At 40.4% G+C, this 27790-nt stretch overlaps 1 long non-coding RNA gene across 2 annotated transcripts in view; it reads left to right on the plus strand.

The window, feature by feature from the left end:
- Positions 1-19058, plus strand: part of LOC118238681 — a 110429-nt gene extending 91371 nt beyond the window's left edge. Inside the window, exons 3-5 of one of the 2 annotated variants that reach the window (XR_004771307.1) lie at positions 10922-11075; positions 12539-12794; positions 18034-19058. This is a non-coding gene — a long non-coding RNA (uncharacterized LOC118238681). The remainder of the gene's footprint in view (positions 1-10921; positions 11076-12538; positions 12795-18033) is intronic. The other variant, XR_004771308.1, reaches the window with a different exon arrangement.
- The last annotated feature ends 8732 nt before the right edge of the window (positions 19059-27790 follow it).

Genomic DNA, 27790 nt, shown 5'->3' on the forward strand with positions numbered 1-27790 from the left:
GACTTCATCCCAGAGATGGAGAGATGGATCAAAATACCTATATTAATAAATTTGATCCACCAAATAAACAAACTGAAGGACAAACACCACATGATCATATCCTTAGATGTAGAAAAGACCTTTGAAAATTCCAACACCCATCATGATAAAAATCCTGGAGAAATTAGGGATTCAAGGGACATACCAAATCATAATAAAGGCCATTTACAGAAAGCCTGTTTTCAACATCAAATTAAATGGAGAGAAACTCAAAGCAATTCTATTAAAATCAGTAACAAGACAAGGCTGTCCACTCTCCCCATATCTATTCAACAGAGTACTCAAAGCTCTAGCTAGAGCAATAAAACAACCTTTTGAAGATCAGGTAGATACAAATTGAGAAGGGAGAAGTCAAAATGTAGACAGACTTTTCTTCTGCCACCAGGCCAAGTAACAACATGGAGACCTCTTATTAATTATCAAAGCTTGGCCTTAGCTTAGGTGTGTCCCACTAGCTCTTATAAGTTAAATTAACCCATTTCTACTCATCTGTGTGCTGCTGTGCTGCCTTGTGGCTCATGGCTTGTCACGTCATCTCTTAGATGTCATGCTTCCTCTGCATTGCCTTGGGACTCTGCCCTTCTGTGCCTGCAAGTCCTACCTGGCTATTGGCAGTTCAGTTTTTTATTAAACCAGAGTGACACATCTTTACAGTGTACAAAAAGATTATTCCACAACAATTGGCTGTTTGCTTTTTATGAAACCCATTAGAATGGCATATCTTTACTCAGTATAATCAAATATCTTGCAACATTAAAGTATCATATGATCATCTACATAAGTGACCCTAAAAATCCCATCAGGGAACCCTCACAACTCATAAACACTTTCAGAGAAGTGGCTGGACACAAGATTAACATAGAAAAAAAATTAGTATCCCTCCTATATACAAATGACAAACCACCTGAGAAAGAAATCAGGGAAACAATGCCTTTCACAATAGCCTCAAATAACAAAAAATATATTGAGGGTAGCTGCAACCAAGCAAGTGTAAGACTTGTATGACAAAAACTTCAAGTCTCTTTTAGAAAGAAATTGAAGAAGATATCAGAAGATGGAAAGATCTCCCATGTTCATGTTTCAGTAGGATTAACATAGTAAAAATGACCTTCCTACCAAAAGTAATCCACAGATTCATTCCAATCTCCATCAAAATTCCTACACATTTTTTACAGACGCCAAAAAAAGAATTCTCAATTTCCTATGAAAAAAACATAAATCCAGGATAGCTAAAACAATCCGGAGCAATAAAAGAACTGCTGGAGGCATCACCACCCATGATTTCAAGTTGTACTACAGAGCTATAGTAATAAAAACTGTGTGGTATTGGTATAAAAACAGATACATTAATGGAATCAAACTGAAGACCTAGACATAAGTCCACATACCTATGAACATTTAATTTTTGATTAAGGAGACAGTAATACACATTGGACAAAAGACAGAATCTTCAACAAACACTGCTGGTAACACTGTATGTCAGCATGTAGAAGAATGCAAATAGATTATACTCATCACCGTGCATAAAACTAAACTACAAGAGGATCAAATACCTCAATGTAAATCCAGCTACCCCTGAATCTGATAGAAGAGACTGTGGGGAATAACCTTGAACACATTGACACAGAAGAAGACTTCCTGAACACTGATAACATAGGCACTAAGATAAAAAATTCATAAATGGGGTCTCATGAAAATGAAAACCTTCTGTAAGGCAAAGGACGCCATCATTCAGACAAAGTTGCTGCCTACAGAATGGGAAAAGAGTTTTACCAACTCTGTATCCAATAGAGGACTAATATCCAAAATATATAAAGAACTCAAGAAACGAGATACCAAAAACCAAATAACCCAATTAAAAAATAGGGGACAGATTGAAATAAAGAGTGCTCAGCAGAGGAATCTCAAACAGCTGAGAAACACTTTAAAAAATGTTCAATATCCTTAGTTGTTCAAGAATCTCAAATCAAAACTACTTCGAGATTCCATTTCACACCTGTCAGAATGGAAGACCAAAAACACAAGTGACAGCTGATGCTGATGAAAATGTAGAAAAAGGGAACTCTCCTCCATTGCTGGTGGAAGTGCAAATTTGTACAATCACTATGGAAATCAATATGGTGGTCCCTCCGAAAATTAGGCATTGATCTATTTCCAGACCCAGGTATACACCTCTCGGGCAAAGACTCAAAGGACTCTCTATCCTACCACAAGGACACATGTGGTATTATTCATTGTGGCTTTATTCATAATAGCCAGAAACGGGTAACAACCTAGTCCCTTAACTGAAAAATGGATAAAGAAAATGTGGTACATTTTCCACAATGGAGTGTTACTCAGATCTTAAAAAATGACCACATAAAATTTGCAAGAAAATGCATGCAACTAGAAAAAAATATCTGGAGAGATGGCTCAGTGGTTAAGAGCACTGGCGGCTCTTCCAGAGGACCAGGTTTTGATTCGCAGCACCCACATGGTAGCTCACAACTGTCTGTAACTCCAGTTCCAAGAGATCTGACACCTTCATACTAATGCACATAAAATAAATAAGTTAAATGAATTTTAGGCTGGGCGTTGGTAGTGCACGCCTTTAATCCCAGCACTCAGGAGGCAGAGGCAGGTGGATCTCCGTGAGTTCGAGGCCAGCATGGTCTATAGAGGGAGTACCAGGATAGGCTCCAAAACTACACAGAGAAACCCTGTCTCAAAGAGAGAGAGAGAGAGAGAGAGAGAGAGAGAGAGAGAGAGAGAGAGAGAGAGAGAGAGAGAAAACGAAAAGAAAAAAATCATCCTGAGTGAGATAACCCAGACCCAGAAAGACAAATATGGTATTTATTCACTTATAAGTGGATGTTTACTGTTAAGTAGATGAAAACCAAGCGATAAACCATAGATCCAGAGGTAGGTAAAGAGGAGAGCTCTAGAGTCCATGGATCTGCCTAGGAATGGGGAATAGAATAGATTTTTTTTTTGTAGGTGGACTAGGGGTGGGAGGGGACTGGAGCAGGATGGATCTGGTAGGGTGGAGAGGGATGGAGGGAGAGAGTGTAGGGACAGAGAGCTGGAATTGGGGGACATTTGGGGAGCAGTGTGGAAACCCAGTGCAGTAGAAATTTCTTGGAATCTGTGAAGGTGACCCTAGTGAGGACTCCTAGTAATGGGGATACAGTCTCAACTGGACATCTCTTTTAGCCAGGCAAAGCTGCCAGTTGTGAGACTGGACTGCATTCGGCTGAGTCAACGGGGTCCTATGGAGATCCCGAAACAACCCAGGCTGGTTCTAGGACAGAGGGTTGTTCTCTGCAAACAGAGAGCAGGGATTCATTGCTGTAGACAACGTCCACATAGTTCATTGAATGTGTAGAGGTTGAGCTGGTGCCTGCACGGACCTGTCACCCCTATGTTCTAGTCTCTTTGGTAAGAGAAGGTACTTCTCAGGCTACCAACAGAAATGTGGACACCAACCCAGCCATAAAACCAATGACTAACAATCAGTCCTGCCTGCAGAGTGTGCTTGGGCCATGGAGATGCAGCATTTGGAGTGGCCAACTAATGCCTGATGGAACTTCCTCCACGAGAGGAAGCCCATGCCCAACACTGATTGGATGGACAGAAACTAGAGGCCGATAGCACAAAGACCTAGGGTAGAACCAGATGAATGGTCAGAAAAATCAATGAAGTGATTCCTGATGGTATTCTGCTATACTCATAGATCAGTGGCTTTTCTGGCAGCAGATGTGAGCAGATGCAGAGACACACAGATAGATAATATGTGGAGAGCGACTCTAAATGGGAGGTCTCTATCAGGTCCCTCCCTTGGAGAATTCTGCAGAAGAGAGGAGGAAAGACTATAGGAGGCTAAGGGAATGGAGGGTACCAAGAAATGTGGACCACGGAATCAAATAAGCAGGGTGCATATGGGACCCCTGAAACAGAAGCAGCAAGCAACGGGCCTGCGTGGGTCTGCAAAGCTCATCTGCATACATGATGTGGTAATTATCTTAGCTTTGTGTTTCTGTGGGATTCCTAACTTCGAGAGTAGGAGTGTCTTTGATTCATTTGCCTGCTCTTGGAACTCTTTTCCTCCCATTGGTGGGATTGCCTTGTCCCAGCCTCAACATGAAGGCTTTTGCCTTGTCTTATTATATTTTATTTTGTCAGGTTTGGTGGTTGTCTTTTGGAGGCTTTTTTTTTTTTTTTTAAGAAGAGAGACAGAGGGTGTGAGGATCTGTCTGGTGGAGGTGAGTGTGGGGAGCTGGGAGGAATAAAGGGAGCTGTGTTTGGGATCCATTGTGTGAGAGCAGAACCTATTTGTAATAAAATAATGACGTCTTAGACATGTTGAAATATATACAATATAATGACAACAGCATGCCTTCAGAGCCTTGGACCCTTCTAGGGGACGACATTGTGAACTAGTTTGGGTACAGATCATGGAGGAAATGGCGGAAATGCATTTGTGGTTGTCTCAGAAGCTAAATGACTTTAGATCAACGTACTCAAAGTAATAGGGGTTTTAGTGGACAGTTGAACATTGAACAATATGGGAGATGGAATAGTTTGGGGAATCTCAATAGGCTTATTTTATCTCCATATAGAATTTGTTTAAGAGAGGTTTTGAGTTAGGTGGCACTTAAATTTAGATCAGATGGTAGAAACCATTGAACGAACTATCATTAACTAAACGCTAAGAGGTTTAATGCTTTAGAGACTGCATTTGAAAGATGATCCGCCTGTCAAATGTTCTGTATTTGATAAATGAAAGAAGAGCAGCTGTAGACATTATCAAACTCCATGTTGATCATGTCCTGTGGACATACAGCAGGGCAGTGCTGATGAGCTCCTGCCGTGTGATATGCCATTTTTCTTCTTCTTTTGATCAATTCTTTATATTCATCTGGTCCCCAAATTTTCCTGTTTGTCTCTGAGTTGGGTTTTATATGGCCAAAAATGCTTGATGTGGCTGTCTCCAGGAAATAAATCCAGTATGGTGAGGGAAAGAAAAAAAAAAAAAACACTCTCAAGAATAACAAGAGTTTTCTTTCTTTTTTCTTTTTTTTCCTGTTCTATTGATTACACATGACCTGAACCAATTCTTTCTTTTTCATCTTTGAACTGGGGAGAATGGCAACATTACTGCTTGATAATGTTGAAAAACATTGACTCTTTCTGACTATGGAGGGTTGTGAGACATCATTGACTACAACTGTAGAGGTTTTCATTGCTATTTTAATTTAAGCAACATTCTGCCTTTGCGTTGTATTTTAATTACTAGCTAGGTTTCTAAATGCAGACTGTAATTTGATAAAATATCTGCAATGTAGGCAAGCTACTGCAGCTAAATACTCTTGCCATTTGCTTATACATATTGTATGTACACATAGGTACCATATGCACACATATGGCGATTTCACTATAGATGTCGTCCTCTGGGGTGGGGGGAGGGCTCTATTTTTTTTTAGAATGATGTTTGTAATAATAAGAGTGATCACAACAATGGCTTTGGGGGGAATCAAAACCCTCATCTTGTCTTCTCCTGCATCTTCATGATGGTTCTGGAAAGCCAGAGGAAGACCAGAAGAGCTACAGCCCACTGCTGCAATGATTCCCTTAAAAACAAAGTTGTTGGGTTTTAAACAAGACCTGACTTTTTAAGGGCCTCTCCTCTATATAAATTTAAACATGAATGGTGTAATGAAGGAACCGGGCTTCCATAAATAGCGCTAAAAACTCAAGTATTTCTTGTCCAAATCTTACAGTTAAGCAAGCAAGTCAATGTGGGAATTAAATGCTGAGTCTTTGAACTTGGATTATTTGGAATGAGATACTTTCGTTTTACTTAGTATAAAACCTAAAACATTTTAACTAAATCCAAAACAATCAAATGCCAAAAAAGGGGGGGGATACAATGACTTTGTATGGGTGTCTTCTTTTTTCTTGAATTTGAAACACATAACTCTTGCTGTTAATTGTTTCGGATTTGCAATAAGTTTGTGTGTGTAGCTATTCAAAAGTGTGTGCTTATGCATAGATATGCATGAGGAAGCCAGAAACTGACCTTGAGTGTTTTTCAATTGCTTAAATTTATTTATTTTTAAAGCATTTTTTTTATTCATAAGTCTATGTGTGTACCTGTAGGAGTGTATGCCACATGCTTGTGGGGTGCTCCTGGAAGCCAGAAGAGGGTGTTTGAGTCCAGAAAACGGCTTTGGGTTCTTGGAATTAGAGTTATAGGCAGTCACAAGCTGCCTGCCTTGGGTACTGGCACTTGAACTCGGGATTTCTGGAATAGCATGTCAGTGCTCTTAACTGCTGAACCATCTCTCCAGGCCCACCCACCTTACTGTTTTAGCTGGATTCTCTCAATGAGACTGGGTCTCCCTGCTTAGACAGATGAACTGGCCTGGACTCCGGGGACATGCTGTCTCTGCCTCTCTAACACAGAGATTACAGGTTTGGACTCCATAGCCGGTTATAACCCAAGTGCTGTGCCTGTAAACTCACATCTTCCTTCTGCCATGGCAAGAGTTTTACAGACTGAGCCATCTTTTCTTGGAGATGCCATCAGATTAGAGGCCAGTGGCAAATGTCTTCATTTTTACTTTGATTGCCTGGATTCAGTTGCAACTGTAGGTAAAGAGGAAGTTATGTTCGGGATTCTGGATTCAGCCTCTCAGGTTCCCCCTCACTTCCTCCATGGGAAACAGAACAATTCTTTCTAATTTTTATTACCTTTCATCTAATAAAATGCCCAGTGTTAATTTAATATTGTGTCCTCTTCTCCCCAATAGGAAAAGAAAAGCTTCCCCTGTTGTAGTATAACGAATCACTTTTGGTCCCTTTGACTCTCTTCCCACTGCTAAACTCTCCAGGACCAGATAGATAATCCTTTTGAATCAGAGTATCCAAGCATATGAGTCTGACCTACTTCTTGGATGACATGCCCAGAAATTCGATATTATTACTACCAGAATTATCAGAAACAACCAGACAAACAAATGCTTTAGATCACCCCTTGGAGTGGATTCAAATGAGAAATAGATAAAGAGCTATATTTCTTTGTGTAAATAAAAAGTAGATGTGGTATTCTTGCCACATCACCACTGGCTTAACTTGGTTTCAGAGCGACTGCAGCTACATGCCTGGAGTGACTGCTTTTAAACCATTAAATCTCAACTCCACCTTAACATTTTACTTATTAGTCACTGTTGAGCCTTTGTTCTTACTTGCCAGCATCTGAGAAAATGCACATTTTTTGCTCAAGACGTCTGTGAACGCTCTCTACCACCGTAGTGTTCCCTCCTGCATAGCCGATCTCTTAGAGTGGTTATGACAGGTGGGTCTGAGAAATGGCATTTGGGACACTTCTAGGGTAGCCCAGTCCTCCTGGTGAAATACAAAGCACAAGTCAGTTCTGGATGACTGTTCCTAAAGGGATTTCCCCCAAGCATCTGGATCTTTAAAATCTGTTTGATTAACAGTCTCTGAATTCATAAATTTGCAGTGCCTGGGAAATACTTGTAAAAAAACAAATTGACTTGACTTTAGAGGACTTTCTATTATTTGGTTGTTTATTTTGATCAAATCAAAAAAAAGTAAAATCTACTTTTGCAACCATTTCGTTAGAGGATGGACAGACACATCTAAACAGCAGACAACATTGGGTGGTCCTCTCCTGTGATTAGAAGGTACACGTTATTTCTCAGATCCCTATCTCAGCAGCGCTCACTGGGGATTCGTCATCCCGAGAATTTTACTTTGGAGTTTTCCACTCTTATCAGTAGCTTGGAAAGGGACTTTCTGTGCTGCAAGTGTCTCTGTCTCCTAGGTGTGTTCTCCCGAGGATGGCTTTGACCTTTATTCTGTTTCTCTGGGACCATAACTCACCGTGTTTATGGGATTAGTGCAGATTACTCATTTTGAAACAGGATAAGCCTTACACTAAGGAGAAGGAGGCATCGGCTAATGAGGCATGATTTGTGGGGTGATGAGAAAGCTTGATAATTTTTTTTTTAATGGAGTTGCCCCATGACCTGGAATCTAAACATGGATGGTAATTCCTTTAGTACTCAAGGACTCTCTTAGTTACTGCTAGTGTTTCTTCTCCCTTAAATGATCTCCTTTATTTAGGGCTGTGTGGTTATCTTTATCAACATATTAAAAGGTGACATCTCATCATGTCACTCCACACACAGCTACAGGGACAAGTGGGTCATAGGGCTGGGTTAGAGGAGGTAAGAATTGGGGAACATGGTCTCATCCTTTGTCGTGGCTTTCATGAGAAGGAATAAGCAAGGAAGGATAGACAAACTGAGCCAGTTTGGGGCTGAACAGCATGAATAAATTGGGCCAACTCTTGATTATTGGCATGAACTCTGTCTGCTAACCTTGCTCAATTCACTAGGTCAAGGAGGACATTGGCTAGGTTTATGAGGTCTCTTCGGAGAGGGAACTCTAAGTTGTTTGATTTAGATGTGGAAGGGGTGCTGAAGGCCATTCTTTAGTATTTCTGGGAATTAGCTTGCTCTGGGAAAGGCAGCCTATGTCTTGTCAGTGATGATTTGGGAAGCAGACCATCAAGGACACACACACACAAAAACATGAAAACATAGATGTAATTAAGATTCAATCTCTTGTTATCAAGCTTGAAAACAAAATCCATTTACATTTTGTATGTCCCATGTACACTTAGATTAATGGGCATTTATACAATAATCTTAATAATTTTGTGCACGAAACAAAGCTTTATGGAGTGCATTTTTTTCACTTGTAGAATCATGAGAACAGTAAAATAAATTCACATCTTGAAGCATTTCAAATTTTGGAGCATCAGATTACAGAGGGTTTGATTAATATATTTTCCTGTCTTTTCTTTCAATACTTTAATGCTCAAGGTGCGGTTCTTAAGGTATGAAATCCATTGAAATTGGTTTATCTGCTTCTATTTTTCCTGTATGAAAAAAGAAACCACCCCAATACAAATTCAGAGAGTGGGAGGTAGAGAAAAGGGTGATTGCAGAAATTATACAAAAAGCAGTAGGAGGAATCAATGTTGAAATAGCTGATTTATAGGTTTGAGGCTGTAATGTGTTTTATTTCTTCAGAGTGTGCCGAGTGTCGGGTTGGACTAGATAGCTTTTGTTTTGTCTTAAATGATCTTATTTTTATCATCACAGTCATCTTATAAAGTAGGTATCATTGTAAGTGTTTTAAAAATTATTTGCTCGACATAATAACTCTATGAGATCAAGTCCTTTATATTATAGATAAAGTTTATGATGATATTGTGGATGAAATTTATGAGGGGGATTTGTGAGATGACAATGTTTATTTTGTTTGCAATTGTGTGCATTCCACAAAAGCAAGAAGGAAGGGGTAATTCTGGAGTCTCTTAGGTTGGGTTCCCTCTCACCTCTCACCACACTGTTACTGGCTGTGTGACTTTGATAAAATTATCTGGCAGCTAAAAGTGGCCTTCTTCATATGAGTGATGAGAAAGTCTTCTTTGGAGGTTGTGGTGATCATTAGAGTAGGTAGAAATGATCATGACACAACATTTAGCATATAGGAAATTTTCTAAATGTTAGCTATTATTATCATTCTGAATTTTGTTCTTCTTGAGACCACCAGTATTTCTTCTTGATTTCAACAATTGTTCTTATTGCAGGGCAATAAGATAGCCTTGTTTAGAACACAAAAAGAGGGCAAGAAGTTGGGAGGGAGAGGTGATGGGGTTTCTTGGGGGAATTTGATGGAGGGGATTGATATGGATCAAGATATAGTTGATAAATGTGTGAAGTTTTTAAGGAATAAAACTATCATACAGAACTCTCCAATAACTACTAAATTTTTTTATATCAAAAACATTGAAATGTTCCTGCTTAAGGAACATATAAAACTACAGCAGAAATTTCTAAGTGTATTTTCAATGTTGCCATGCAGATAATAAATGCATCTGCATTAAGAATAAAGGAAGAAGTTGGTATGACAGTATACAGAACAACACACAAAAATGAGTGAAAATATCATGTATGCATCCCCTCATCTGCAACTGCAGTTAGAGGGAAAAGGCCATTTGCTGTGTTCTTTGAACTTCCATGGTATTATGAAATGGTTTAAGTTTTCTTCCTATTTCTATGGCTCTCACCTCTTGTCCAGGTCACACAGAATTTCCTAGGTGTTTGTCCAAACGTGTTTCCCAGGAACTCAAGTGACATGGCTGCTCCCTTTCATTTGGAGCCAGCTGCATGGCTCATTAGCTCATGTGGTCAGCATGGATTAGCTGACGGTGTGCCTTCATTTTTTCTTTCCTAATGCCATCCTATTGTTCTGGGTGAATACCCTTTGCATGATCCAGAGCAATCCACTCCTGCCCTCGATGTTTCCACCCTTCAGGCATCAACGGGATGTTATCACGACCCCTCCCCACCTTAATCGTCACTTAGGTTCACATATTTAATTCTTTTCGTCTTCCCCATAAATCTATCCCCTCAGGCCTATAATCATTTCTTTATTCTTTGAGAACTTTCCAGTTTGCCTCTTTTTGAAAAGAAGCCTACTAGAAATGACTGCATTGTTCCATATATATATATATATATATATATATATATATATATATATATATATATATTTTCAGAGCTCGCTGGAGGCTTGGAGAAATAAAACTGTGTCAAGCCAATCTCCACAGGAGATGGTGCCTTTGAAGTGTGTACGCCACTTTCTGTTTTCCAATGTTAACGAATAATTGCCTAGATGAGATTGCCCAAAAGAGCAGATCATGAACAATCTACCTGTTTGGGATTAATAAGTTTCTCTTTGCTTGTACACCACACTGGATCACCTGGGATCTTCATGACTGGTGATGCCTTCTTTCCACCCCCAGGCATTCTAAGACAGCGGACGGGGATGCGGCCTGGGTATCAGAGTGATTTCAAGCTCTCCAGACAATGGTGATGTATGGGAATGACTCCTTCACTAACAGGTGCTCCGTATTTGTCGGTGAATAAGAAGACAGATAAATTCTCAAGCTGAGTGTGGTAATGTAATGTCTGCAACCTCAGAACTCTGGAGGTAGATGCTGGCAGAACTTGAGTTCTAACTCAGCCTGTCCTGCAGGGGGAGATCCTGTCTCAAAACAAACAAACAAACAAACAAACAAATAAACAAATCAAGAACTTTATTAAGTTCTTTTTCACTAATGTCTTAAAGCATTTCCAGGGGAAATTGTCTCCTAGCTTCCCAAGGTTAGCATTTCTGCATGCTTTGTATTGAGAATACTAATATTTCCATGTCGCTTTTCATCCTGTCAGATTTTGCAAATCTTACAGGAATTGTGGGTGCCTGGCCAGCTTCTGTCTCTTCACTTTGCTCTCATAGCTCCAGCATCTCCTTCCTTCTTGTTCCACATGAGAATGGCCCTTCCATCTCATGTATGCCTTCAGCCAGCACTCACTGCTGAAGACCGGCTATATTTAAACGGCACAAGAGTTTGCAATCAGTTTTCCCTAGGAAATTTGATTTCAAGAGCAGCATGACTATCCAGATGAAATTAAAGAATTCACAGTTGATAAAATTTCAGGGTGCTGGGTAGCATGTGGGTAACTTGTGCATCACTTCAGTACTGGTCCTTTTAAGTTATTAACCTCACTCGTAGAATGGTTTTTAATTACACAACACCACACAGAAAGCACAGAGACTCCTCTTAGAGTTTTCATCTTAGATGTGCAATCTGAGATTGCTCGAGCACCCTGCTAGCAAAATCCTCTCTAGATTGCCGCCCGCTGCTTTAAACTGTTGAAAGAGTTAAAGGTGTACCGTCTCAAAACATGCCAAATTAGTATATTGATTATTTCAAACTGAAATCAACTGGAGAGGTGTAACTTGAGAAAAAGGTAAATGCTCCGTGATTTCCTGAATGTTGTGAGCCATAATGAGTCTTTCCAGGCGATGTCCTTCCCAAGGTTAGAAATTAGCACCCAACACCAGACACCCGCGACAGTGAAGTAACCTAAAGCCTCCTCTAGTTTGTCCAGCTGCTCCCATCCTGCAGAACCATTAGTAACAACATAGAATTGATTATCTAAGACTAGATATTTGTTTATCGTGTCATTCCCACACAAATTTAAGTATCTTGTGGCACAAATATAACTTGTCTAATGCTTGCACAAATTTTTGCTTCTTTGTCCAAAATGTATAAAATGGTTAAGCTTCGGTCTTCTCTGTGGACTACTTCTACACTGTGCTCCAGGCAGTCAGCTAAAGAGCCTGTGTAAGAATTGAAGGTTGTGCAGGAGTCTGCTCCTCCCTATATGATGAGTGTTAAAGAGGGAGTTAATAAAGCTCCCAGGAATAGGAAATTTACTAGAACTTTAGTTATCACATTAGCAGCAAGAACAGCAAAGCCTGGGGTTAGCCTAGCATGCTTTGGAGTTCATTCTCTTCTAATGGTTCCATCGTTTTCATTTGTCATTTTTTGTTTTGTTTTTGTTTTACCTTTTAGCATACTCAATGGGAACACCAACAAAATAGAACTTTTACAAGACTACACCCACCCAGCACACTGATCCTCAAAGGCCTTCCTTCCAGCAATAGCTAAGATGCTGAAAACCACCCCTCCATAATGCAGGCCAGAGAGAGCAGCACCAGAGGGGTAGCCTGTCAGAGCAAGCTGTTGACCCTTGCTAACAATGCATTCTTGTTGGTAACACGGCAGAAATTCTTCACTTGAGGCTTGCAGGAGACCAAAAGGCCTTCAGGTAACTCTCACTCATTATTTCTTTATCTCCTACATTCCTGCTTCCTGAACACGGCAGCTTGGAACATCAAAGAAAACAGGGTACTTACTTATCAGCTTTCTAAGACAGTCCTGGTACATACATCCAAGGTCAGTGGAAGATCTGGGTTTTCATTAATCCTAACAATGAGCAGAAAAGAAAGAAGTCCAACCACACAGATTCTTTCACATTCAGAGGCTCATGATAAATGGTTTTCAGAGTTAGGGATCCAAGTCACCAGTTGTCCAATTACAGTGGTTCCATTCAAAGGACAGATTATGAAGTAGTAGAGAATGTTATCTTTATGAAAACTCAGGACACCATATTTGGTAAAGTTCTGTTTTCTTAACATTTCCATTAGTCTGCCAGGTATTTGTCTACATGCTTTTATCAAGCCACAAAAGCAGCCAGAAGCACCAGCTATCTAGAGATAGACTTAGAATAATTGTTGAATTCCATTATCCTTAGGATAAAAAGTGCAGCACAGCCAATGTTTCCAAGATGCTTGTAAAGAAAAACATGATAGCGACTTCCCAGAAGGGGTTGTTTAATTAATAGAAAATTTATCAGTGATCAGAAAGACACTGTTCTGAAATATTTTTGTTCAAGAGGCAAGGGAGTGAGCCATAATGGAGCCTCCGGCATCGTTAATTGGTTGTGGTGAAGAGCAGTGATAGTGTGGAGAAATAGTTTCATCTGAGAAATTATCTTCTAGAAGAAAAATAAGGGGGGAGGGGTTCATTCCACTTTGTGTACTAACCTAGTATGGACAAAAGGATTTTATTTCTGCACCATTCAAGGGTGACGTAGGGACTCCGCTTGAGAAGAAAGTGTCCTTGACTGACTCTAAACCCACTGCAGTAGGATACTGTTGTTGAGAGTATTTGTGGTTAAAATTTAGTTCTTTTGTTTTTATTCTAGACAGGGTCTCTCCTCATAGCCCAGGGAGTCTTGGAACTCAGAGATCCACCTGCCTCTCCCTCCCCTCCTCCCCCAAGTGCTGCCATTAAAGGCATTTGTCACCGCTGCCCCTGTAGTTACATTTTAAGCACGAAGTTTAACAAGTTCTGAATATACTTACATTAATCTGTTTGCTCAGCATAGAATGGGGAGAACTGGAGGGTATTGAGCAGTATCCGTTTTTTCTGGTTTTGCTCTGTGAGTTGTAGAGATCTATAATTTAGAACCATAGAGATCCATTTGGAGAATTACCCTAAACTAACAAACAATTCAGCTTCAGATAATGGCAGGAGAAAAGCTTCCAAATCTTTGCCTTAATATTTTAGCTTTTGAGTTAGGGAATTCAAAGGAAAATAATGTGGATGTCAGCAATTCCCTGAATGGGAAATGGAATAGGATTAAGATGGCATCAACATTATTGCTAAGGCTGCTTACTTACTGTAGTTTGTATACATGCACTAAAAATTAGTTCTGCTATTAGGTTTCTGCCCTGCTTAGTCAACTTTATCCATGTTTCCTTATTAAATATCTGATTTTTGAAAGTTTCAGTTATGTTTAAGAAGAAATATCTTGTTCAATTGATGTACTACTCCCTACCCCACTAAGTTCCAACACACTTGTGGAATTTATCTGAACAATAATCGTTAGGCCTAGGTGGGATATAAGTTTTGCAAAAACTATAAAGAATGCATAAAAATTACAGGAGGTCATTTATTGCTAGTTCTAACACAGATAGTTTTGAGTAATTCCAATATATCCCTCTAAGAGCCTACATATTTACTTTTATCATTTTGACTGGTCAAAACCGGTCTAGATCCCCAGCTTTGGAATTTTTGTTAAGAATAAGCTGTATTTTATCTGAGCCTTTTTAAGTGGCAAATCTTCAGGATTTGAAGCTAGATTTGGTTTTTTTTTTATTTATTTGAGGGAATAACTTGATGATGCCGTCATCTAATTGGATACTTTAAAAAAACGGTGGTCAAAAACTAAATTGCAAAGCTCAAATCATGAGACATATTTTCCTCTGTGGCTCACAATCAGGCTCTCATGGTAACATCAAGGGGAAAAGCTTACTAATATTTAAGCATAGACAGTGGTTAGTGTAAGTCACAGGCCTTTGCTCTGAACTGGTAAGATTAGTTTGGTCATAGAGTTCATGGTACTTTATCTTGGTTGTCATTTTGGATCTGGAATCAACGAAGAGACACGTCTCTGGGCATACTGGTGAGAGATTGCCTTGATTTCAATAATTGAAAGGCCTACCTTGATATGTTATGAAAAACACATGGAACAAAGCAATTTCACTAAGGAAGGGTAGATTTTGCACCATGCTTCAAGATGAACTCTATTATGGTAGAGAACTCAAGGTAGCAAGAGCTTGACACAGTTGGTGGCATTGTATCCACAACCAAAACTGGAGAAAAAATCATCTGTATCCTCCTCCCTCTCCATCTTGATGCAGATGTCATGTGACCAGCTGCTTTACACATCCGTGGTCCTGACTTCCCTACCGTGATGGAGTAGCCCTTGGACTTAGGTGCCGAAACATAACACCTTCCTCCTTAATTTTCTTTTGTCAAGCCTTTGTGGTTGTCATTTTTTTTTCATTTATTTTTTTAAATCACAGCACTGGAGAAAGTTATTATTACAGAGTCTGACAGTGCAAGCCCAGATTTGCATTTTGTGCCTGGTCTTGTATCTTGTTAGGCTGTGTTCCCTGGCTGTTCCTGAGGCCTGCTCTTTTCTGGGGGAGGCAGAGAAGGGGTGGATTTGGGGGAGAGGGGAAGTTGGATGGGTGTTGGGGCTCTCAGAGGAATGGCGGGAAGGAAAAACCACAGTCTGGATGTACAGAAAACGAAACCCTGCCGGCAGCGATGGTGGCACTTGCCTTTAATTCCAGCACTTGAGGCAGAGGCAGGAGGATCTCTGAGTTTGAGGCCAGCCTCGTCTACAGAGTGAGTTCCACGACAGTAAGGACTACACAAAGAAACCCTGTTTTGGAACCTCTGCTTCCAAATAGAAGGACTGATTTGCATAGTAGTTATGAAACGATTGCCTTTGCAACCACAAGCAACTTCTAATTCAAAAGTCCGTCCTTTTCATCTTCACAAGGGAAGATGAGTAGTGCTAGAAGAATGTAACTCAGTGGGACAGTGGATGCCCGCTGTCGTAGGTTCAATCCCCAGGACTCTGAAAAATAGGATGAAAAAAAAATCCACATCACAGAATTACAGTAAGAAAGAGACATGATAAAATGCTTTATAAGATAAAATACAAGTTTTTTCTTATTGATAATCACTTATGTTTCCAAAGTGTTTGTTCTGAAGGGTGGTTCCATTTACATGAAAACATTGAATCTTTTTCTCAAGAAGGAACTGACTTTAGCAGTTATTTATTTATTTTGGTTTTTAAAGACAATGTTTCTCTGTGTAGCCCTAGATGTCCTGGAGGTGGCCCTGTAGACCAGGCTGGCTTCAAACTCAGGAAATCTGCCTGCCTCTGCCTCCCTAGGGCTAGAATTAAAGGCGTGCACCACCACTGCCTAGCTAGCTAGTTATTCTTTATGATATAGTTCCAGAATGCTCCATTCAGCACAGCAGGCTCTCTTAGAAGACATAGAAAGTAATGCACTGTACTTTAAAATGCAGAAGCTTCATTCTCCATCAGTTGTTGGCATAGAAGTAATTCTCAGTTATTGACATTCAGCTCTCGAACTTTCAGGAAACTAGTGTCTAAAGAATTGTTAAGTTATTTTTTAAATGCTAACTACAAGTATTAGTGAGACTAGCCATGATTATTCTGTTATGTCAAATATCAAAAGTAATTTTTCAGAAAAAAATTGATGACCTTAATATCATCATTCTTGAAATTCATCCATGTGTGTTAATAGGTGAGTGGTAACAAATAATTATATCCATAAAAATGTGTCTAAAATAACCCAGGTTCTTTCACCATAAACTTAACACTGGGAAGCAATCAGAGTGAGCTGACTTAACATGGATCTTTGTTTCTTCTTCCTTTCTCCTTCACATACAAATATTCAAGTCCACTGCGACTATGGAAATGCCACTGCCTAGTAAAGCCTAGTAAAAAACTTAGGCTTGAACTTTCAGCACCCTCCTCATGATACTAAAACAATAGGTAATGTTACATGTAAATACTGAAACTTCAACATCTTCTCCCAATTCTTCCCTGGTTCCATCTTGATATTATGTGTCTGCATAGCCATAAGCTTTTGGCTATGGGATCAAGAGATGTGGTTATTCTGACAATAGCCCTTTAATTAAGACAATGACAAAAGTTATAGGATGTATTTGGAAAAGATATTAAGACCACTGGTGAGAATAATCACATGGATAACAATGTAACATCTTTTCCATATTTGCAATGGTTACTTCCTGAAGATAAACTCTTTATTAAACTCATCTCAGCTGTGTCCATGAGGCATTTCATTTTCTAGAACTCGTTCACCTAATCATACAACATCTTGATTTTAATTTCCCAGAAAGAACCTGACTAGACTATCTCAAGTCCATACAGATTGCATCCAAAATTTTAGCAATTATTCTTAAAGGAAGGGAACAATCATTTTCACCAGAAATATATTTTTCTTTGTAATCTAAAACTAAGAATAAGACAATGGAATTGACTTAATTTAACAAATTACTTCAGAAAGAAGGCAGTGAGTCAAGAAACAGCCACCAATATTAAACTTTCACACTTAATTGTCTAAAATTTAGTTTTCATTCTTTGCTAGATAGAAAATAGCTATATATTTTTGACTTCCATTAATCTGTTCTTTCTTTTTAACATTTTTTAATAGATAGAGTCAAACAGTTTGTCTTCCATATCTATGGACACCTTTCCATGTAATTAATCAGCTTCAGTTTGAAAATATTTGGAAAAAGTTGCAAAGTTGCAAATATAATGAGCATGAACAAAGTTAATGTCCCTTGTTGTTTTCCCTAAATAATAAATCATAACAATGATTTATATAGCTTTTATACAGTATTTGATATTATAAATAGTCCAGAAAACAATTTAATTAAATAGGAGATTATGTGTAGTATGTACACAAATATAATTTCATTTTATATGAAGGACTTGGACACCCTCAGAATTTGTTACTTTGAGGGGTCCTGGAATGTCCCATGCATATAATAAGATGGACATATTATGCTATCTTTTGGCTGATTCTAGCATATAACCCTGTCCAAATAGGCACATAATACGTGCTGATTCTTACTTTGCGCTTTTCTAGGTGTTGAGACTTGACCAACAAACAGCACGCTAAAGATAAGAAACTAAGTATTTAGCCCTGAATGAGGCATTATATTCTCCACGGCTAGCTCCAAGTCTCAGAGAACATCATAGAAGAGGAAGTGGAAAGAACATCAAGCTGAAGAATGGCATGTGTGCTGTGAAATGTTGTCTTTGGGATAGAGGATGCTTGCTGCAACCACAAACTCCCATCAGCCCTGGTTATTTGTACAAGGCCCAAGCAAGATCAAACCAGCATAGAATAGGTGGATGATTCCCAGCTCATACTCCTTACAGCGGAGCTGTTGACAGTGGGCAGCATCCAGGGGCGGAAGAGTGATTCTTCTTTGAAAATATGATGGCAACTGATAGGTTTCCCATGTTCCCAGGGATGGTCCCACATCTATAAACAAATAGGTGGCCCTAGCTGAACTCAATGCTCTGTAAAATAAAAAAGTCAGAAACTGTGGCGTGGGAACTCTATGGGTAGAGTTAGAAATAATGGGGCTGGGCTGGATATAAGTATTTTCCATTGTATCCCTGTATGATATTCTCAAAAGTAAAGAAAAATTAAAAATATGTTTTGAATAATGACTTGACCAGGTACCAGCAAAAGCTCCTATCCTAGAACATAACTCAACACTTCATCCAACAGTGATGTCTGTCAACTCTGCAATAGAGTTTTTCTGTAAGCCCGTGTCTGCATTTTAATTAAGAATCATCTTGGTAATAGTAGCAAACAGACATTGTTTTGAATAGTACACAGTTTGTGCCATGTGTCACACTAAATCCTTCATTTATATTATCTTGTAAATCTTCAATAGTACAATACACCATGATGTCTGCATTGTTTCTTCAGTAGAGAGACTGAACGCTATAACAAGGTCTTTAGGACGTTTCAGAGTCAGGTACTGTTTGTTTCCAAACTCTCAACTCAAGGACTTTCTGGTGAGGATGCAAGAAAGATTGTAGGATGCTAAATTCTTTAAGAAAATACTGTTCAAGATTTGAACCTTTACTACTTTGTTTAAGCCAAACCCTAGTAATTGGCCAACCTACAGGCTGGAAGACAGCTCTTGGTGAGAATAACAACGGATGTCCCCTCTCCTAGAACCTGTTCTGCTACTTCTGCATGTCAGTGTCGTAGGCTTCAGGCTACAAGTCTTTGCAGTAGAGCAGCTTCAGGAAAATCCTGAAAAGTTCTGTGTCCCAGACTGGTGTGGCTTTGAGCTCTATGTTGGTCTAGGAAGTAGAATGAACTCATTTGCTTGCTGCCACAGACAACTACCCGCCTTAGCTCTGTGTTTCTCTTAATTGATGTCTCTTCTCATTTGCTGAACTCCTCTGAACAAGGACACTTCATGAACACACGTAGCTTCCCTCCTTTCCAATTGATGGGTGATCTGATCGATGCACTGGTAACTTTCAGGTCAGATGCAGTTTCGTTTGGACCTGTGAGGTAGCATGTAGATAGAGACACTTGCACCATAGAGCTGAATTATCTGCCTTGGGAACTGCTTTGGTAACAGAGCAGCGGATGCTATATTCGTTTTTTTCCTCTCAAAAATCTTTGCTTGATCTCTGAAGTACAAATTCCTACCAGACTGAGCACTTGGAAGGGGACCCAGATTCCCACACCTGACTTGTGAATGATTCAATCTGACTTCCTTTCAAACACAAGGCTTTCAGGAAAATAAACTTTATGAATATTCACTTCCCCTTTGTATATTGAACTTGTATGAACTTCATTTGCAGAGAAAACAAATGGTAATAGGTTGGTGCATTTTGCTAAGTCAGGCAAATTCTTTAATTTTATTATTTGGTTTTCTAGACGTCTTGTCCTCCACCAAGTCTAGCTCTCGATCTCTCATTCTCCCTGGCATTCTTCCCAGAATCGGAGGCAGTTTTCAAGGGACTCTACATTCAGTTTTTCATATTCAGCAAGGCCACACACCATGGTTTCACTGAATATCAGGATGTACAAAAGTGCCAGAAAGTCCCCTTCAAAAGCCAGGTCAGGTTTCTTTTGGTGATGTCTGTTCCAGTGAAGGCAGGGTATTAATGAATTCACTAGACCCAAGATAAATGATAAGTGGGTGTTTTATTGGGGAACAACTTACACAGATAATAAAAAAGATCCATCTCCGCCTTCCTGCTCTACAAGATGCAGTCTTTACCCTTCTGGTCAGATCCCTGACCTGAGAGAGAGAGAGAGAGAGAGAGAGAGAGAGAGAGAGAGAGCTCAGCCCATGCTTCACCACCAACTCGTCACTACACACTTGAAATCATGCCAAAAGGGGCGTGGCCACTAACACAGATTCATTGGCAAGGCGAGATGCCGCTACCTTCCAGTCCTGCTGCTGTCTTGATTTCTGTTGGGTCTCTGTGATCTGTGCTGGGATCCTTGGCTGAGGTTTAACTGAGAGGCACATTGCAGTGTCAGCTCTTGCTCTGATCTTCTACATGGATGATTTCTCTGGGACCTGATAGGGAAGAGAACATAGCAATCAGTATGAGCAAGTTCACTGGAATCTGGAGTATGTGAGGGTTGGACATGAAATCTGTCCACCGATGGCGGGAGGTGTGGTCCGGGACTTGTGCGTTCTCGGGACTTTTATGACATAAGCTTCCAAAGTTCCTGGCTGTCTGGATCTTCTTTCTCAGTGTGCTGGGATCTTTTACTCAATGGCATTACTTCAGAAAGGCCTTTCTCAGCCATTACATATAAAATAAGAAACGTCACTTTTCATCCTCTTAGCTCAGTGGCTTTTAAAATCATTTGCCTAATACCCACTGTTGGAAATACATTGTTGGTTGTGAGCTGCTGTGATGCGTAGAGATGACTGCAACAAGGATTCTTTAAAAGTGTTTGTGATTCTTATGAACAATGCATTATGACCCAGTTCATCTCTTCTCCAATATATCACATTCCATTCTACACATTCCATTCTAATTATGATTATTTTGATTCATTAAAATATATGAGTACATGCCATGTGAGTACAACTGAGCATCGTCATTAAAAACTTCCTTACCCTACTTGGCCGTTTTTTTGTTTTGTTTTGTTTTGTTTTGTTTTAATAACATGCATTCTACATTTTCTTTTTGTTTTACAATGTAAATTTGTTCTACGCTTATATTTCATTTGTACAATGTGAAACTAAGTCTTTTTTTTCTGCAAAATGATAAGGTCCCAAAGGACTATAAAAATTTTACCCTTTTACCAAGCTCAACACAGTTATAACTGCAATGTTGAGAATCATATAATAGGAGCTCAAAATGTATTAGCTGAGTGATTGAGTACATGCAGCAATTGCTCATGGAAGAAAACAATTGCTTCCAAATAGCTTGGTGAAGTTCTGGGGGCTCTATCACTAGGAAGGGTGAGTGTCCCTATTGCAATGTTACAAACAGAGCTATCAGGCTTTGCTGCTCACAAGGTTTAGGCATTTTAAAGACTGCACGCAAGCCTTTCTTTAGCATCTGTCTACTTATAGTTTGGGAAACATTGGTGGTATTTAGGTTATAGCTCAGAAAATAAAACACATCTGGCAAAAGACAGCCGTAGGAGATGCTGAGCGCAGTCTACCATAGGCTTGGGGCTAGTCATTGTGTTCTCTGAGAGTGGGGCATTGACCCACATGGTGGAAAGATCCAGGCTATTTAGAAAGGTGTGGTTCTATTTGGGCAGCAGGAATAGTCCAGTCCAAAGATGATGGTTTAATAGTTTTTTTCCCAAGTGAGTGGGCTTTTGTTACTTTCTTTTTAAGATAAGGTCTTGCCATGTATCTTTGTCTGGAATTCACTATGGAGACCAGCTTGGTCCCAGATGTGTGGCATGTTTCCTGCTTGTGCCGTCTCCATGCTGGGGTTACAGTTATGTGCCATCGTGGCCAGTTGCAGCACTTCTTATTATGAGCTTTGTTTCTTGGAGCCTGTCATCCCTAAATTCTGAGATAAAATTGCCCACTGCATCGAGGTGTTTGGAGGACCAGACAAGACAGCAGAAGGCCAGCATCACTTTTACTTTCTTGTGGCTGGAGGAACCAGTGATGCACCATTGAGGCTGCTGAGCATTCCAGGATGATCAAATTCACAAAAGTTAGATGCTAAGTCAACATTATCAGCCACCACTACTATGACTACATCCATAGTCCTGGAGACAGTAAGATTTATCACAGAGGTATGCGCACCATATACTTACTTATTGAAAGTAGTATCTCACCTTTTATGGGGTGTGATTTTTAATTTGTTCCTAAGTCCTGGGCTCTTCTCATTTTGCTTAGATTTCCTCCAGTATGTAAACTATGGGGCAGAGTTGGGTGCTCACTGCTTCTAACTGCATAGTGCCATGCACCACAGGGAAGGGTTATGTCTCCATCACTTTGGCCTCATGGGACCCCTTGCTTTCACTTGCTGTCTTGCTGCAGTTGCATCTTTCCCAGCTCGCTCTCCTCTGTAGGCGGGACATTTGGGAAGCAATCGGTGCAGTATTTTTAAACCAGAAAAATGTTTCAACACTGCTGTTCAACAGTTCTTCAGCTATTAAGACGGTTCTTGTACATTTGCCAGACTCACAAGTGACTGGCTGTCTTTATTCCCCTTGCCTGCTGGGAAATGAAAAGCACAGAGAGCCAAACTTCAGGTGGCAGATTCTTGGGAAGGTGTCACATATAGCCCTAGAAATATAAGAAGCACATTGTCTTGACCCCCGAGGAATGTCAGAAAGGGCTTCGTTTGGCATGCCTTAAACAAACCCGAGAAATGGAAAGGCTCTGAATATCAGTGACCTCTGTGAGGTTGTCTCAGTCCACCTATGCTGGTCTTCCATGGAAGGTGTCTCGAAGTCTTCTGGAATCCAGTGGGAAGTCCCCCTATCAGCATGCCCAAAGGTTAACAGTGTATGGATCAATGAACCAAGAACCACAGTAAGAAAGCAGAGCTGATCGTGCCATCCTGTGAAGATTCATCTCTGTGGTGTCCTCTCTGAGATCAAAGGGACAGAAGAGACCATCCTGTCACTCCTGCTGTAAGTGGCCTTTTCCATGGAAGGAATCTGAGTTTGTTCTCACTTGTCACTGCTGGCTAGGCAGATAGTTTTTCTATTCTCTTGTTTGCCTTTTAAAGGTACTGATGGTAGAACCTGGAGCTTCATGTAGGTCTGACAAGTTCCTTATCATTGAGCTACAACTCCAGTCCTCTCTAAATTCTACAGAGTTCTGAGGCAGGGTCTCTTTCAATCACCTGGGCTACACAAGTTGGAAGTGTCTCATAACTTCCCTATGCTGTTTCCACAGATGCAAAGGGAGAAAGAATATGGGTACCTATGAAAGAGGCTTCCTATGCTGGTTAAGTCACACTAAGGGACAGTCTGTGTTCAAATCTCACTTTGGATACTTGTCAGCTGTGTATGATGCTGGCAGGCAGTCTCCAGGGTCTGGGCTTCTTGTGTGCAGAAAGGGAATAATGACTATGTCCACACTCTGGTATTGTTATGAAGTCAAATGTAACAATGCATGTAAAATGTTTTAGCTTGGAACTTTTTCAGAATGAGTCTTGTACAGATGTCAACCTTCATTAGCTCAAGCAGTATTAAGGATGAGGCTTATAGAAGGTGGTCCTTAATCTGAAGTTCTTTTGTCTCTATTCACTCAGGGGCCTTATTTCTTATTAATCACTTGCTAATGAAAACTTTCCTTAAGTAAAGTTTTAAGCAAATCTGTCAGAAATTCTGATAGATGTTAATGTTCATGCCTTTCTCTCTTGTCACCTTTCCTGGGAACCTCTGTCAGAATCATTTTGGGACAAGAGTCCCTTTTTTTTCAGATAACCATGCTTGAAGGAGAGCATGGCCTGTAACAGCTTTCATTAGCAGTTCAAGATAACTGTCACAAGGGTTTGGGAGTTGAGATCGGAAGGACTCTGACAATTACAGTCATATAGAAGGTGAATTTCAGTGCAGCCCTGTGGTGTTATCTTGCTTGTACAAATAAAGCCTGTCTGAAGATCAGGGGATGGAGTTTGCCACTAGGTAACCATAGAGATCTGGAGGTCTCTACAGACAGACAGGAAATGAGATGGCTAAGCGGAGACAGGAAGTGAGGTGTCTACGCAGAGACAGAAAGTGAGATGGCTGGGCGGAGACAGGAAGTGAGATGACTGGGCGGAAACAGGAAGTGAGATGGCTGGGCAGAGAGAGGATGCAATCAGGAAGAAACAGGAACTCGGTCTCTTTTCCTCTGGGAAGCTAATGAGGTAAAGATGGCCTTGGCTTGCTCCTTCTTCTCTCTGATCTCTCAGAATTTTCCTCAACATCCAACTCTGGGTTTTTATTATTTTGACCAACTAAGAAGTCTGATTACACAGCCCCTTCTCAGCAGCATGGCCGTCTGCTACTTTTGAGGTTTGGGTTTGGATCTTTCTTTTAAATATGCCAGTCTTCTATCTTTTCAGGTAAAAAGTTCTGAAGGAAATGATTCTACATTAGAGGTTGACCAAATGAGATGGTTAATGGGGAAAGCACCTGCAGTTTGCAAACCAGAAAGAACCATCCGCAGGTACTTGAGGACATTAAAGTCCAAAGGAAGCTTCTCTTGTTGCTTCACGCTTCCAGATTAGAATGATTTGGGTAGTAAAAGGGTGACTTAGAAGCCCTGTTGTGTGAATCGTGGCAAAGCAGCAAATGCTATGCTTATTTTAAGATGTAGCCTCTTTTCCCCAGAAAAGGAAGGCAAAGATCAGCAGGCAACAGAATTCAGATTTGATGACCTTTAAAACTGCCTCCCCACTTAAACATTACACTGAGATTTATTATGTTTTAAAGATGGGTCATGAGCAAGCATCTGGAATCTAGACCAATTTCAACATCCCAAATAGGTCATGATATAAAACTTGAGGTACACGGGACCAGACAGTGAGGGATGACATTTGGCAGGGATTAATCCCCCTACTGTGATTGTAGTATGGTTGTAAAAACTCATGACAAAATGACATTTCATTTCTCAGGCTAATGGTACATAGAGTTTTTGGTGAATACTGTGGATTTTGAGTATTAAGTCAATTTTCTGATTCTTGCCACCCACTAAGATGGCAATTCTTATTTCCTTTCTTTTGATCATGTGATTCATTCTGGCCAATGAGATGTTAGTAGATGGGACATACCTTTCTTTTGGGCCATAGCATTTCCTAACTGCTTTGAGATCCTCAGGGCTTCACTCATTCTCATGAAAAGCCACCAGAAACATTGGAATTGCGGGTGGCCTGCTACTCATGAACATCAGTCTTGAGGCACTGTTAGTGTTGGTATGGCAATATTCAACTGGTACTTGGGAGTCATAATCTCACCTAGCTTGTCACAGAGGCAGTTACAATTTGATTTTAATTCTCCAACACACTGTGTAACTCTCACAATAGCACCCTGCTTTCCTAGGTTCAGTTACCTTATCTATGTCACTGTCTTATGGAAAGGTTATTACGATGCAAAACCAACAGTTTTGTTGTAAGAAATTTTTTTTGCAAGGCACAGACAAAGCATTTCATTTAGGTCCTGACATATGGCAAGCATTGACATTAACATGCTGTTTTCCAGCACTGACAGAGGGATCAGCTTGCTTAATTGACCACTAAAGTCAAACTCCTAATAGGAAGCCCACTGTTGTAAAATTATGATAACTTTGCATGACCAGGGTTCCTGGATTCCATCATATTCTCAGAGATTTCATCTCCAGTCACAATTTGAACATCATTCTTAGAAGGCCCTTGTGAAGTCTGCATTTTTAAAAATGATGCTAGATGCTTGTTTACTAACACTCTCATTTTGAAATTCCTAATAAGAAAAGGACAAAAAGAGCTGGGTGATGGTACATGCCTTTTATCCCAGCACTCTGGAGGCAGAGGCAGGTAGATCTCTGTGAGTTCAAGGCCAGTCTGGTCTACATAGTGAGCTACATAGTGAGTTATGGGACAGGCTCCAAAGCTACACAGAGAAACCCTGTCTTGGAAAACAAAACAACAAACAAACAAAAAACTGAACAAAACAAGAGAAGAGAACAAAAAGGAAAACTCCCCATTTGGCTTGACCTGTAGCCAAGTTTGTATTCCCTTTCCCAATGGTCCTGGCTGGGAATTTTCTGTGTCAGAAGGCAAATATCCCTTTCAGAGCAGCTCAGTGACCAACTGCTGCTGGGTGGCATTGCCTCACAAGCATCGTTTACATGGGCTGGCTTTAGAGCACGCTGGACAGCTGAGGAAACAATGTTGGAACAGAAATTGAGAAACACTTCAAGGGTGATGGGAGGAGGAGCAGGCTGGTGTAAGGAATCCCAGCAGGGGCTGGGTAACTGTGGCTCAATTCTAGACTGGCAGAAAATCCAAGACAGAGAGCAGCACAGCATCGAGGGTGTTAGAGTTTGCTTTTCTGTGGCTGTCATAAAACATTCTGGCCACGAGCAACTTGGGGAGGAAAAAGTTTATTTCACCTGACACTTGTGGGTATCTTCTATTACTGAGGTAAGTCAGAGCAGGAACTCGGAGCAAGAATTGGCAGTCAAGACCGGAAGTAGAGACTGTGTAGGGATGCTGCTTCCTGGCTTGCTCCCTCTGGCTCATGCACATCTTGCTTTCCTATATAATTCAGGAGCATATGTAACGATCAGTCTTTACTCCATCCGCCCGAGTCCTGCCACCACGTGGGCACCCAGAATAACACACAGAGTCTTATATTAGTTTACAGTGCTGCTGGTCAATTGACTAGGATTTCTTATATTAAGCTAGTTCAGCTTAATTATCAACCATAATCATAAGACTTATCTTATGGAGGGTGCCGGCAGCGAGCGTCCTATCTTCCTGGCGGTCATATGGCGACTCCAGAGCAGAGAGCAGGAGTAAGAGCAAGAGAACGATTTCCGTCTTGTCCTTGCTTATAAATGAGTCTGCTTGCTATTTCAATTCCTGCCTGTATCACAAGACTTCTTTTTACTACATTTCCCAGAAAACCTCCTTGACTCCTAGTCCTGCCTAACTTAATTGGCCAACAATACTTTATTCAACAACCAATAAGATAAACATACACAGAAGGACATTCCGCATCAATCACATTGCCCACATACAGTAAGCTGGACCCTTCTGTGTCAACCAATGATCCAGACAAATGGCCATAGACACATTGGCTCTGGGAAGTCCATAAACTGAGGTGACTCTTGATTGACAAAAACAATCAAACAACCCCAACCTCCCAAACAAAAAAAAAAATGCAAGCAGGCAAGCAAGCAAACACAAAACTATCCCAGCCCTAGGGTGAGCCAGCTAGCCAAGGCCTAGGGTGATAGAGAAGCATCAGCTCTGTGAGTTCCAGGCCCGCCTCTTCTACAAGAGCTAGTTCCAGGACAGCTAGGGGGCTACACAGAGAAACTCTGTCTCAAAAAACCAAACGGGCGTTGGGAGAGAGAGGAGGAGAACACGGGTAATCGTGTCAACAGAATTTTGGTGTGGTTTTGTTGTTTGCCTCACTCTTAGTCCCCCTTGCATCCTCTTCCCTACAAATTCAGAAAATTATAGCCAAGATGGCTTCTACATTTGGAGTGCTTGTTGTTCATATTAAACTCTCTGTAGGAAAGCTATGGTGCATCCTAGTGTATCATGCTTTCTTGTACTTTGTGACTTTCACAGCATCTTAAATAGGTGTTTCACCAAGAAGAAACTGGGGATGTAGGATTCTGACTTGCCTTTGCTTTGTGGGCATCAGTGTCAAGACTGTGCTG

The sequence above is a fragment of the Cricetulus griseus genome, chromosome 10 (genome assembly GCF_003668045.3).
Source record: "Cricetulus griseus strain 17A/GY chromosome 10, alternate assembly CriGri-PICRH-1.0, whole genome shotgun sequence".
Classification (NCBI taxonomy): Eukaryota; Metazoa; Chordata; class Mammalia; order Rodentia; family Cricetidae; genus Cricetulus; species Cricetulus griseus.